Raw genomic sequence first — 13,820 nt, 5'->3', positions numbered from 1 at the left:
TATTGTAACAAGAAAAATAGGTATTTAAGAATATACTTAACCATGAAGGGAAAAGACCTGTACTCAGAAAACTATAGGACATTGAAGAAATAAATTGAGAAAGATACGAATAAGTGAAAGCATACATCATGCTCATGGATCAGAATAATTAACATCATTAAAATATTCATACTACCCAAGTCACTCTATACTTTCAATGCAATTCCTGTTAAAATACCAATGACGTATTTTACAGATCTAAAACAAATATTCCAAAAATTAATATGGAACCAAAAGGGGCTCTGACCAAGATGGAAGCATAGGTAGAAACTCTTTGCTTTTTCCCACAACCAAAAAGAGGGTAACAACCAATCTAAAATCAATAAACAATCAGAAGCACCAGAAAAATCAAACTGCATGGAACTCTGACAACCAAGGAATTAAGGAAAAAATCAACCAGAACAACTAGACTGGTGCACCATGACAAAGAAATATGGTCCAAATGAAAGAACGTAGCAAAACCTCAGAACTAAGCAATAAGGACATTGCCAACCCAACTGATGGAGAATTTAAAGCTCTGGTAATCAAAATGCTCACAGAACTGATTGAGCTTGGTCAAAAAATGAAAGATACCCAAAATGAAATAAAGCAAAATATACAGGGAACCAACAGTGACAAGAAGGAAACCAGGATTCAAAGCAATGATTTGGAACAAATGGAAGAAATAAACATCCAACTGGATCAGAATGAAGAAACAAGAATCCAAAAAAATGAAGAGAGGCTGAGGACTCTCTGGGACAACCTGAAATGTTCCAATATCCAAATTATAGGGGTGCCAGAAGGACAGCAACAGCAAGAAATTGAAAACTTATTTGAACAAATAATGAAGGAAAACTTCCCCAATCTGGCAAAGAAAATAGACTTCCAGGAAGTCCAAGAAGCCCAGAGAGTCCCAAAGAAGTTGGACCCAAAGAGGAACATCATCATTAAGTTACCCGAGATTAAAGACAAAGAGAAAATCCTAAGAGCAGCAAGAGAAAAGGAGACAGTTACCTACAAAGGAGTTTCCATAAGGCTATCAGCTGGTTTCTCAAAAGAAACCTTACAGGCAAGAAGAGACTGGAAAGAAGTATTTGAAGTCATGAAAAGCAAGGACCTACATCCAAGATTGCTCTACCCAGCAAAGCTCTCATTTAGAAAGGAAGGGTAGATAAAGTGCTTCCCAGATAAGGTCAAGTTAAAATTGAGTTCATCAACACCAAGCCCTTACTATATGAAACGTTAAAGGGACTTATCTAACAAAAAAGTAGATTAAAAATATGAACAATAAAATGACAACAAACTCACAGCTATCAACAAATGAACCTAAAAGAAAAGAAAAACAACAAAAACAAAAACTAAGCAAAAATCCAGAACAGGAACAGAATCAGAGAAATGGACATCACACAGAGGGAGTTCAGTGGGGAGGGGAAAGGGAGGAATAGGGGGGAACTTGTACAGGGAAGAAGCATAATTAGTTGGCATAAAATAGATGGGGAAAGATTAAAAATGGTATAGAAAACAAAAGGTCCTTAATATGTACAACCCATGGGTATGAACTAAGATGGGGGATGCTGGAGGGTTGGGTGGACAGGGTGGAGGGGAGATAAAGTGGGGGGGATTGGGAAAACTGTAATAGCATAATCAATCAAAAATACTTTAAAAGAGACCCTGAATACCCTCAGCAATGTTGAGAAAGAACAACGTTGGAGGGATCACAATACCTAATATAAAATTATACTTTAAGGCCACTATAGTCAAAACAAGCTGGTACTGACATATGAACAGGTATATAGATTAATGGAACAAAACAGAGAGCCCAGGAATAAAGTCACACCTTTACAGTCACTTGATATCTGACAAAAGTGGAAAGAGCATTCAGTGGAGGAAAGACAATCTCTTCAATAAATGATGTTGGAAAAACTGGACAGGTACATGCAAAAATAAAAATAAAACTAGACTGCCAACATACACCATACACAAGAATAAACTCCAAATGGATAAAAGACTTAAATGTAAGTTGTGGCACCATAAGAGTCCTAGATGAAAAGATGGGTAGTGAAATCTCATATCCAACATAGCAATATTCTTGCCAATATATCTTCTCAGGCACTAGAAATAAGGCAGAAAATAAACAAATGGAACTACATCAAATTAAAAAGTTTCGGTACATCTAAAGAAACCATCAGCAAGATAAATAGGAACCTACTGTAAGGGAGAACATTTTGTGCCAGTGATACATCTGTCAAGGGTTTAATCTCCAAAATATACAAAGAATTAATACAACTCAAAGTCAAGAAGACAAACAACCTGATTAAGAAATGGGCAAAAAACCTGAATAGACACTTCTCCAAAGAGGACATACAGAGCATCTACAGGCATATGAAAAAGTGCTCACCATCACTAATCATCAGAGAAATGCAAATTAAAATCTCAGTGAGATATCACCTTAAACCTGTCAGAATGGCTACCATGAATCAATTGACAAATAAGTGCTGGCAAGGATGTGGAGAAAGGGGAACCTTAGTGCACTATTGGTGGAAATGAAGATTGGTGCAACTGCTGTGGAAAACAATATGGAGGTTCCTCAAAAAATGTGTAGAACCCTTTTGACCTAGTGATTCCACTTCTAGGAATAGACCCCAAGGATCCCAAAACTCCAATATAAAAAATATATGCACCCCTGTTATAGTACTGCTATTTACAATAGCCAAGTGCAGGAAACAGCCCAGATACCCAACAGTAGATGAGTGGATAAAAAAGCTGTGGTAAATTTACACAATGGAATACTATCCAGCAATAAAAGAGAAGAAACTCTTATGTTTTGCAACAACATGGATGGACTTGGAGAAAATTATGTTAGTTAAGCCAGTAATTGAAAGAAAAATACCACATGATCTCACTTACATGTGGGATCTAGTGAACACAATAAACTAATTAACAAAATAGCAGATGCTTAGATACCTAAGACAGACTGACAGCTGCTAGAAAGGCACAGGAGTGTGATGGGATGAAAGATGGTGAAGGTATTAACCAAAGAATATTTATGCACAACCCATGTACATGGACAACAATATGGAGATGGGTGTGGGGCGGGGAGAGGGTAGGACTGGGTGGAGGTGGGGAAAGGGAGAAAAATTGGGAACTGTAATAGCATAAACAATAAAAATATAAATTAAAATATTATAACCTTGCTGAATGGAGTAATTTGGTTTCAGACTCTTTCTTTTCAATGCTTTGAATATTCATGCCATTCCCTTCTGGCCTGAAGTGTTTCTGCTGAGAAATCAGCTGACAGCCTTATGGGAACTCTCATAGATAACTGTCTCTGTCTTTCTCTCCTACTGTCTTTAAGATTCTCTCTTTGTCTTTAACATTTGCCATTTTAATCATGATGTGTTGGTGTGAGTCTCTTTGGGTTCATCTTGATTGGGACTCTCTGTGCTTCCTGAACTTGTGTAACTTTTTTCCTTTACTAGGTTAGGGAAGTTTTCTGTTATTATTTCTTCAAATAGGTTCTCTATGCCTTGCTCTCTTTCTTCTTTTTCTGGTTCCCCTACAATGTGGATGTTGTTTCACTTCATGTTGTCCCAAATATCCCTTAAACTATCCTCCCATTGTTTTTCTTTTGTTATTTTTTTCTTTTGCTACTCTGATTGATTTTTTCCTACCTTCTCTTCTAATTTATTGATTAGTTCCTCTGCCTCATTCAACTTACTGATTATTCCTTCCAATGTATTCTTCATTTCAAACTGGTTGTGTTTTGTCTTTCCTATGTCTTTTTTCATGGTGTTGGGAATCCTTATAACTGTTCATTTGAACTCTGGTTCTGATCAATTGCTCGCCTTCATTTCATTTAGCTCTTTCCAGAGATTCCTCCTGTTCTTTTATTTGGGGCCTATGTCTTTGTCTCCCTATTTTGGCTTCCTGTTTGTATTTGTTTCTATGTATAAATAGAACTGCTATGACTCCTAGACTTAGTGGGGTGGCTTTCTGTAGTATAACTGTCCTATGGGACCCAATGGTTCAGTCTCCTTGATCACCTGAGCTGGGTGCTCTAGAAATGTCCCTTGTGTGGATTATGTGGGTATTCCTGTTGTAGTTGGTTCTTGATTACTGTTGTCTCCTCTGTGGGTGAGCTTGACCCTCAGGCTGGTTGACTGTGAGACTTAAACCCAACCACATCATGCAAATTGTTGTGCAAGTGTTCAGCATATTGTTGTGCCTGCTGTGATCAGCCTCTGGATATGCTGATTGTGAAGCCCCTTTGATCCTGCTCCAGTGTTGTCCAAAGCTGGCCACTCATTGTTCTGGTTAGGCCTCCCAAGAGTTTCTCTGTTGCAAGCCAATGTCAGACGCTGTTGCCACCCAGCCCCCAGCAAGCATGTCAGAAAGGAGCTTCTAGCAGACCAGCTGGTGGGGCCTCCTGACCCAGAAGTTGGGTCTGTTTCTGGTCTCGCCCTTTGAATGTCCCACCCATTAATATTTTAAATTAAATTGCCCTAAACCCTTGTAGGGGGAATTTGGCTTTCTCAAAGCTTCTCTGGAAATCCTCAGGAGGCTAATGGTCCAATATCCCCACTTGCTCCAGTGCCCTATGCTTCTCACATTCTCAAGTTGGCTGTCTTTTGCAATCATTTCCACTGCTTGCCTGGCTAGACTCCTGTGGACACCTGACTCTTTTTCCTTGATCTGCAGCATCCTCCCAGGCTGCTGTGTGTGTCTCACTTTAACTGAAAAGTAGAGAAGGTTGGGTTTTACAATAAGGGTCTCTCCACTACCGGCTGCTCCTCCCTGGTCACTTTCTGCCCCTCCTCCCAGCTTCTTGCTCAGGGATGTTCTGATGCATTGCATGTCTCCAAAGGCTGCCCAGAGTCCAACAACTCCCTGTGCTGTTCTGGCCCTCCCACACAGGAGCCCCACATTACACACCCAGAATTCCCCAGCATGTTTTCTTTTTTGTTGTTGTTTCTTTTCCCGTTTATTTTTTTAATTTTATTTTTAAAATATATTTCATTAATTATTCTATTACAGTTGTCCCATTTTCCCCCTTCATTCCCCTTCATCATGCACACCCTCTCCCACCCACATTCCCCCCCCTTTAGTTCATGTCCATGTGTCACAAGTTCTTTACCTTCTACATTTCCCATATTATGCTTGCCCTCCACGTATTTCCTACCTACCATCTATGCTACTTATTCTCTGTACCTTTTCCCCCTCTTTCCTCCTTCTACTCCACTGTTGCTAACCCTCCATGTGATCTCCATTTCTGTGGTTCTGTTCCCGTTCTACTTGTTTGCTTGGTTTCCTTTTGTTTTTGTTTTAGGTGTCATTGTTAATAACTGTGAGTTTGCTGCCATTTTACTGTTCATATTGTTTATATTTTTTACCTTCTTTTTCTTAGATAAGTACCTTTAACATTTCATAAAATAAGGGCTTCGTGATAATGAACTCCTTTAACTTCACCTTATCTGAGTTCTTTATCTGCACTTCCACTCTAAATGAAAGCTTTGCTGGATAGAGTAATCTTGGATGTAGGTCCTTGCCTTTCATGACTTGGAATACTTCTTTCAAGCCTCTTCTTGCCTGCAAGGTTTCTTTTGAGAAATCCGCTGACAGTCTGATGGGAACTCCTTTGTAGGTGACTGTCCCCTTATCTCTTGCTGCTTCTAGGATTCTCTCCTTCATTTTAATCTTGGCTAATGTAATGATGATGTGCCTTGGTGTGTTCCTTCTTGGGTCCACCTTCTTTGGGACTCTCTGAGCTTCCTGGACTCCCTGGAAGTCTATTTTCTTTGCCAGATTGGGGAAGTTCTCCTTTATTGTTTGTTCAAATAAGTTTTCCACTAGTTTCTCTTCCTCTTCCCCTTCTGGCATCCCTATAATTCGGATGTTGGAATGTTTTAAGATGTCCTGGAGGTTCCTAAGCCTCTCCTGAATTTTTTGAATTCTTCTTTCTTCATTCTTTTCTGTTTGGTTGTTTCTTTCTTCCTTCTGGTCCACTCCATTGATTTGAGTCCCAGTTTTCTTTCCATCACTATTGGCTCCCTGTGCATTTTCCTTCATCTCACTTAGTTTAGCCTTCATTTGTTCATCTAATTTGCAACCAAATTCAACTAATTCTGTGAGCATCCTGATCACCAATATTTTGAACTGTGCATCTGATAGGTTGGCTATCTCTTGGTCGTTGGCCCTGGGGCTTTGATTTTTTCTTCCATTTGAGCCATTTTTAGGGGGGGGGTTGGTCTGGTCAAGCCTGTTATGTAGTGAGGGGTGGAGCCTTAGGTGTTCACCAGGGCAGGGCAACCCAGTCACTGGGTTGTGATTCTGTATGTGGGGTCGGGGTCGGAGAGGGAACAATGGCACTTGCTCTGTTCCCTCTTGGATTTCAGTCTCCTCTGCTGCTTCCCACAAGCAAACTGAGCCCTTCTGGTGCCAGTTCTCATGTGGATGAGCTTGTGTACATTCTAGGACCCTGTGGGTCTCTCCAACAAACTCTTCTGTGAGGCTGGGAGTCTCTCCTGGCACCTCAACCCCCACAAGTGTTTTCAATCAGTGCTTTTGGGCTTTATTTCCTGCCACTGGGGGCCCGGGTTGTGTGGTCTGTCTCGCTGCCTGTTTTCACCTTGTTTATCTGTGCATCAATGTGTGACCAAGGTCTGCCAGCCGCCTTGTGCACCTCACTGGGTCTGCTTGTTTCCACCCCATGCCTGGGGTCTGCCAACTGCTGCTTTTTCCTACCATGACCCCTCTCCACTGGCCACCCACTCCACCCCTCTTACCAGTCTGGATAAATGGTTGTCAGACTTAGTACAGTTCAATTTTCTGTCCGTTGGCTGGTTTTTTGTTTCTAAATTTTTGTTGTCTTTAATTTTGGTTGTACAAGGAAGCCAAGTGTGTCCACCTATGCCTCCATCTTGGCCAGAAGTCCCCAGCATGTTTTCTTAAACAAAGACTATTCTTGCTGAAGGATGAATTGTGTTCCAGCTTTAAAAAATATTTTGTCCTCTTTATTTTTAGTGGGAATTGATAGATTTCCCCCATTTCTACTCCATACCACCTACAGTCACAGAGCCCATTATTTAAGCAGGCACCTAGCTGCCTATATAAAGACTACATTTTCCAACCTCCCTTGAAGCTAGGGATGACCATGTGATAGAAGCATGGCCAATGGAATGTGAACTAATGATGGACTGTTTCTTGGTTATACCCTTCCAGAAAAGAGATGCGCCGTATGCTTCATCTTACCCCCCACCCTGTCACACAGAATGTGGGCTTGGCACTTGGGGACCATCCTGGGTCATATGGATAAAAGCATCACGCACTTTAGGAATGGCAGAGCAACAAAGTGAAAAGAACCTAGGCACTGATCCCTTGTGGTCCCCAATGTTGCTACAGACTCTCACAATGTTATCAGAGAGAGAAAAATAATTATCTGTTTGGTTCAAACCATAATCTGTTTGGTTTTGTTGATGTTGTTAATAAACAGCCAAACTTAGATCCTTACGAATAAATTTGCTGTATTAAAATGCACCCATGATGCCCAGGGCCAGTAAGTTGTCATATGTCAGGTTCTCCTAGAAGCAGAGCATCAAGCAATGGTCAAGGTGTCAGTACTTCATAAAGAAAGTTCTGGCAGAAACCAGCAAAGTAGCAAGGGAAACAGCAGAAAGCAGAAGCCAAGCAAGCAGGCATTTGATCTTGGCCAAGTCTTGATCCCAGGGAACACTGGTGTGTAGATTACACCTCTGAGTTTGTGCCATTTTAAGGCAAGGGGCTGGGCTTTCCTATGGTAGTAGATTGGCTGGTGGTGCCCAGGGATGTGGGTATCACTTCCCAGGCACTCTAACTCTGCTGTACAAGGTGAAGCAGGCCCCAGAGCTGTTCTCTGAAACAGGACCAATATGTGAGTGGTTAGCCAAGAGCACAGAAGAGGGGTCATTAGGTATGAAGTCCCTATAAGGAGATCTGCAGGCTCTGCACATGAGTGGTGGGTGGCAGGTGACCTTTGTGGATCTGAGTCCTTTGTGATTTCCGCCCTGTCAACATTTCCCACCAGCCTCAGCTGCCCTCCTCATCTTGACTGTGGCCCAGACAAGATGAACCACAGCCCCAAAGGGTCCCATTCCCCTAGGACCCTTAGCCAGGAGTATGGGCAGATGCTATGAGAACTGAGATTGGGTTTCTGAGTAAACCCTGCTGGTGTTTGCCCTGAGAAGGGCCTGGCATGTGGGGCTAAGAGTATGGAGAAGAGTCAGAGTGGTGCAGTGACCTGCCACACAAGTGAATGGGAGGGACTAGGGAGGTTAGGCAAGGGGAGGAGCAATGTGATAGGAAAGCCTAAAGCTGTGAGAGAACCTGCAGAAGCAAACCCAGATTCTGTGGGAAGCCAGGAGAACTTAGGAGAGCAGGGCACCCCCAGTGGGTAGAGAAGCTCCCCGTGGTGACTGCAGGGCCATTTACTGAGCACTCTTGTGGGTTGGATGCGGGACCCCTGTTAGGCCCTGCCTTGCCTACTGCCTACCTATTCTCAGAGGTACCATCTCCTTAGGGTTTCCCAGTATCAGACACTGAGGGAAAGATTTGAATGCAAGGAAACCCTAGGTAATATCCACAGAAAATGGAGACAGGGGCAGATGTGGAGACCAAGGCCAATATGAGTGTGTTCTCAGCACGATTCCCCAGGAGCCTGGGGCTCCACCCAGCTGGGAAAACCCAGACTCTGCACTGGCCCAGAGAAAGCCTGTGGCAGAACCGTGGTGAGTGGAGTAGGGCCGGGCCTGGCAGCACCTGCTACAGTAGGTAACCAACGTTTTAAGACCTGTGTGCTTTCTTTATTTCAACAACTTCAAGATTTGAATGATGCAGAGCATTTAACCCGCTGTGTTGTGGGGTGCTGGAAGGGCACTCTCTTCAAACACCAGAGAGGGGAAGAGAAGCCAAGGGGCCATCTCCTGGTTGGAGCTGTCCCAAGGAAGCCAAACACCCCTGGCACACCAACCCTTAGAGCCAGGCTACCTGGGTTCAGGTCCCAGGTCTGCCCCTCAACAGCTGTGTGATTTGAACAAATGGCCTAGCATCTCTATGCTTGGTTTTCATTGTCTGTAAAATGGGAAAGGCAACCCACCTCCCAGGGCTATTGTGAAAATTCAGTACAATAACCCATACAAAGTGTGCAGGACCATGCCTGGCACTTAATAAATGGGGTCTCGGAGGAGCAGAGTCTGGTATAGGAAGCAGACATGGACAGAGGCATGACTACCCAGTGGGACTGGAGCAGCAGAGTGGGAAGGAAAGGACTATAGAACCCCAAAAAGGAAGTGACTGATATGGGAACCTCACAAAGGCAGAACTGGCAGAAGTGAGTTTGAGAGCTGAGTAGAAGTTCACGGACAGAAATGGGGAAGTGTAGTGAATATGTGTTAGGTTGGGGTGGCAGTACAACAATTAAATCCCTTTTTATCTGGGAAGGAGACTCCCGTGTAGAATCCTGGGTAGACAGTATCTTATTTCCCAGGCATTGGTTTCCTTGATATGCCACCATTGCCTGAGACTGTTGAACTTAGTATCTGGGGCAAGGACCACAGTAGAATCCTGCCCAGATTTACCTGGATGCCCAGGCCCCTCTAGCCTCCTCAGACCCTGAAGGTGATCCTATCCCCTCTGTAAATTCTAGATTAGACAGTCACTTCTGTTCCTTGTAACCATGAATTCTGAAGGGAAGTCCTGGCAGAAATATGAGAATGAGCAAGAGATTGTGAATAATTATATAAACTGAACCACTCCAAAGTAGAGTCGGAGTTGCCATGCCACAGGAGCTGCCTTGCACAACCTGCCTCCAATGTTAGAAGGTTATAAAACAGGGCAAAATAGCCTTTGGACTGGGCCTAAGCAACCTTGCTTCTCAAAAAACTGCAAAGATAACAAGAAAGCAGTTATTATAACTACTGGACTGAACAATTAATACACTGTTTAGAATTAACACCACTGTTATCTGCACCAGTAGAAATGCCTCCCTTCTATGGATGTAACTGTTCCCCTTCCCTTTATCATCAATACCCTCTTGACCTTGTCTCCTAATCACAACACTACCTGGGCATTGTTTAGGCATCCTCCTGAATCAGACCTCCCCCCCAAACTATTCTCACTGATCTCAGTTAATGCTTGTTGCCTTTTATCTTGAAAGGACCTTATATTTTTAAGTTTACAAGATGGCAGAGAGTGACTACCATCTTGGGAAGAAGTCATCGGAGGGTTTTAAGCAGGGGAGAGATGTGATATGATTTACACTAAGTAGCAAAGGCTCAGCCAGGTTCCAGCGCTACCTGAGGTCCCCCAGATGTTGAGGCAGACCTGGGCACCCTCATCTGTGCCCCACCCCCCAAGTTTTTCTCATTGAGATTCACTGATATCAATCAAAGAGGCAGGCTGGGGGAGGGGGTGTTTCTCTCCACTTCATTTCACAACCAACAAAACAGCGTCCTGAAAGAACTGGGGCTTACTTAAGGACACACACTAACAGAGGAGACCAAAGGGGCTCCAACAGAGGGTCAGACAACCAGCCAGGCTCTGCCTTTGCTCCTGAGACCCCAAGACAGGCAGGTCTGTCCCCATAGCAGCCTGTGAAATATTTCAGTCCAGGAGAGACTGAAACCAGGGTTTAAAAGGCAAGCTCATCTTGGCCATAGATGTGCACACTAGGGGGACCACAGGGAATGAGGCTCTGGTTTGAAAGCCACTGTGTGGAGAATGAGTTTGGAGCCTGAGGAACAGAGTGCCTAGTGCTCATCATCCACTCTCTGGTACTGCACATGCCCAGGTGGGGTGCTGGAGGTCAGGAGCCAAAGGGACAAATGTATTAACTGAGTACCTACAGCGTGCCAGGTCTATGATGGGTCTTTGTGTCCTCCAGGGTTTTACTGAAACCATCTGTAATCCTGTCAGATCAGTGTTAGTACCCCTGATTTGCAGGTAAGAAAACTGAGTTTCAGAGAAGTGTTATGACATTTTCAAGGGGGGACAGAGTCAAATCAAGGATATCTGAACCAAGGGCTGGGGATAGGGGGTACAAAAAGCTTCATGTTGGTGGGGGCATGGAGCAGGGGGCATGGATCTCAGGCAGAAAGGCACCCATTCACTTGGCAGAGAAAAGGACATTTCATATCAGATGGCAGAGAGTGACTACTCTGCAGATCGAGGTCCTAATCTGCCTCACCCAAGTTTCTCTTACTGAGACTCACTGAGATCTCTGGGTTTCTGGGCTCACCCAGGTCTGCCTCACCGTCTGGGGGACCTCAGGTGGGCCTGGAGCCTGGCTGAGCCTTTGCCACAAGAGAGAGAGAGACACCACTGATCACGTCTCTCCCCTGCTTAAAACCCTCTGATGACTTCCCTTATGCCTGAAAATAAAGTCTAGAGTCTTTGCCATGACCTGCAGGGCCCCATGTGATCTGACCCCCAAGTAGCACCAGGTTCCCTCCCACCTCAGGGCCTTTGCACAGGCTGTTCCTGGCATGCTCGAAGCACTCCTCGCCTACTTAACTTCCACTCCTTCTGTTGCTGCCATCCCTCCTTACACAGAGGCTTCTGAAGCTGTGGGCTAGGTACCATGCCCAGCATCCAATAAGAGTCCCAGTCTACCGTGCCTCCTTTTCCTTCATGGCACGAAGTGCAGTTTATGATTTTCTTAGCCATCCATTTTCAAGGGAGGCAAAAGTTTGTTCTTGGGTGAGTGAAAAAACTTTGATGGTACATCTGCATGACAAAATCTTATTCCTTAGTATTGTGTTTCTCATAAGAGGAAATTAGATTTAAACAATTATAATTAAGTTTAATTAATTTAATTCAATGTTACTCCTTGGGGAGTTATAATTTATTTTTTATTTTTTAATCCTCACCTGAGGACACATTTTTGTTGATTCCAGAGAGAGAGGAAGGGGAAGAGAGAGAGAGACATCAATGTGAGAGAAACATTGATTGGTTGCCTCCAGTATGCATCCTGACTGGGGACCGAACTCACAACCTAGGTATGAGCCATGACTGGGAATCAAAGTTGTGACCTTTTGGTTAATGGAACGATGCTCCAACCAACTGAGCCACACTGGCCAGGGCTGGGAGTTACAATTTAAAAAGTAAGAAATGCTTTATAAAGCATTTTGTGAGTTTGCTTCTGCTGCAGCTGACACTCTCACATCTGCCAGGGCAGATCCAAGTCTGCCTTAGTCCTTTTGTAGCTACAGTTCTAGAATGCTGCCTGGCACACAGTAGATACCAAATAACACTCCCATGTGCCAAGCCTTGTAGAGCACAATCCAGACATCGCTCTGCTGCAGAGTCTATGCTGGGTCTTCTTTCCCTGAATCCCTGGGCATTGGGGACCATGGGAGTTTGGGGAGCTAGGAAGGAAACAACCTCCAGGGCAGTGCATCCTCAACCAGAAATTGAACATGTTGCTGCCTCCTAAGCCTCCTCCCTCCAAGTCCTACCAAAGATGGGCCCAGGACAGGAACAGAGCAGCCCACAGCTTCTGCAAGACTGGTGGTGATAGATGCAGCTAAACCTGGCTAGGCAGGCAGCTCACTGGGCTGGGCAAGGTCCAGGCTGGGGTGGGGACTGGGGTAGGACTTCTGGGTTTCCTCACAGTGTGGGGGGCCTCCAGTAGGGCTGGAAACTGGCTGAGCCTTTGCAGCTTCCAGAAGAATGTGACTACCCTGGGTATGAAGATATTAATTATTGTATTATTTTCCATACAAACAACTGTAAACCTACTTCTGCTCCACCCTGTACACATTGGCTGTGCTATGTTTATCATTGCTCAGCCAATGTGTACAGGGTGGAGCAGAAGTCGGTTTACAGTTGTTTGTATGGAAAATAATACAATAATTAATAAATAATAATACAAGAATCAACTCTGTATATCAAGTACTCACAACTGTAAACCTACTTTTCCCCCACACTGTTTGAGACCCTCCCACCAGGTTTCCAAGAGAATTCACAACAGCTTTCACAAGAAGCAAAGAAATGAGCACTTACAGTGCATTGGAATTTACACATGAGGCCCCTGTGTCACAGACCCTGGGGAGTAGAACCAGGACAAGAAGAATCTTTGATTCCCCCAGGAACCACAGGTCAACATCAGGAAGGTGCACACCACCTCCCTGAGCAGAGGCGGCAACCCCTGGCATGGGTATGACTGGGAAGGGATCTGTGCCTCAGATGAAGGTGTAGCCAGATGCTGTTAAGTCTCTGCTGGGAAGATACTTCCAACCAAGATGGTGGCGTAGATAGATAGATACACTTTGCCTCCATGCACAACCAAAAGAAAGACAGCAAATTTAAAAACAAAAAGTAACCAGAACTGCCAGGAAATCAAACTGTATGAAAGTCCAAGAACAAAGGAGTTTAAGAAGAAACATTCATCCAGACAGGCAGGAGGGGCAAAGACAGGCAGCCAGGGTGGAGAGTACTTGCAGCAAGGTGACAGCTGAAGGAACAGGCAGTCCCACATTTGCACACAGATAAACCCGGAGGAACAACTGGGGAGCAAGACAGACCACATGACCCAGGGTTCCAGCTCAGGGAAATGAAGTCTCAAAACCTCTGACTGAAAAAATCTTCGGGGGTTGTGATGGTGGGAGAAACTCCCAGCCCCACAGAAGAGTTCATTGGAGATACCCACAGGGTCCTAGGACTTACACAAACCCACCCACCCAGGAATCAGTATCAGAAAGGCCCAATTCACTTATCGGTAGCAAGGGAAATGACTGAAAGCCAACAGAGAGCTGAGCAAGCAGCATTTTTCT

Source organism: Sturnira hondurensis, unplaced genomic scaffold (assembly GCF_014824575.4).
Source record: "Sturnira hondurensis isolate 20B ecotype Veracruz unplaced genomic scaffold, ASM1482457v3 Scaffold0018097, whole genome shotgun sequence".
Taxonomy (NCBI): Eukaryota; Metazoa; Chordata; class Mammalia; order Chiroptera; family Phyllostomidae; genus Sturnira; species Sturnira hondurensis.
This window is presented reverse-complemented; position numbering follows the sequence as displayed.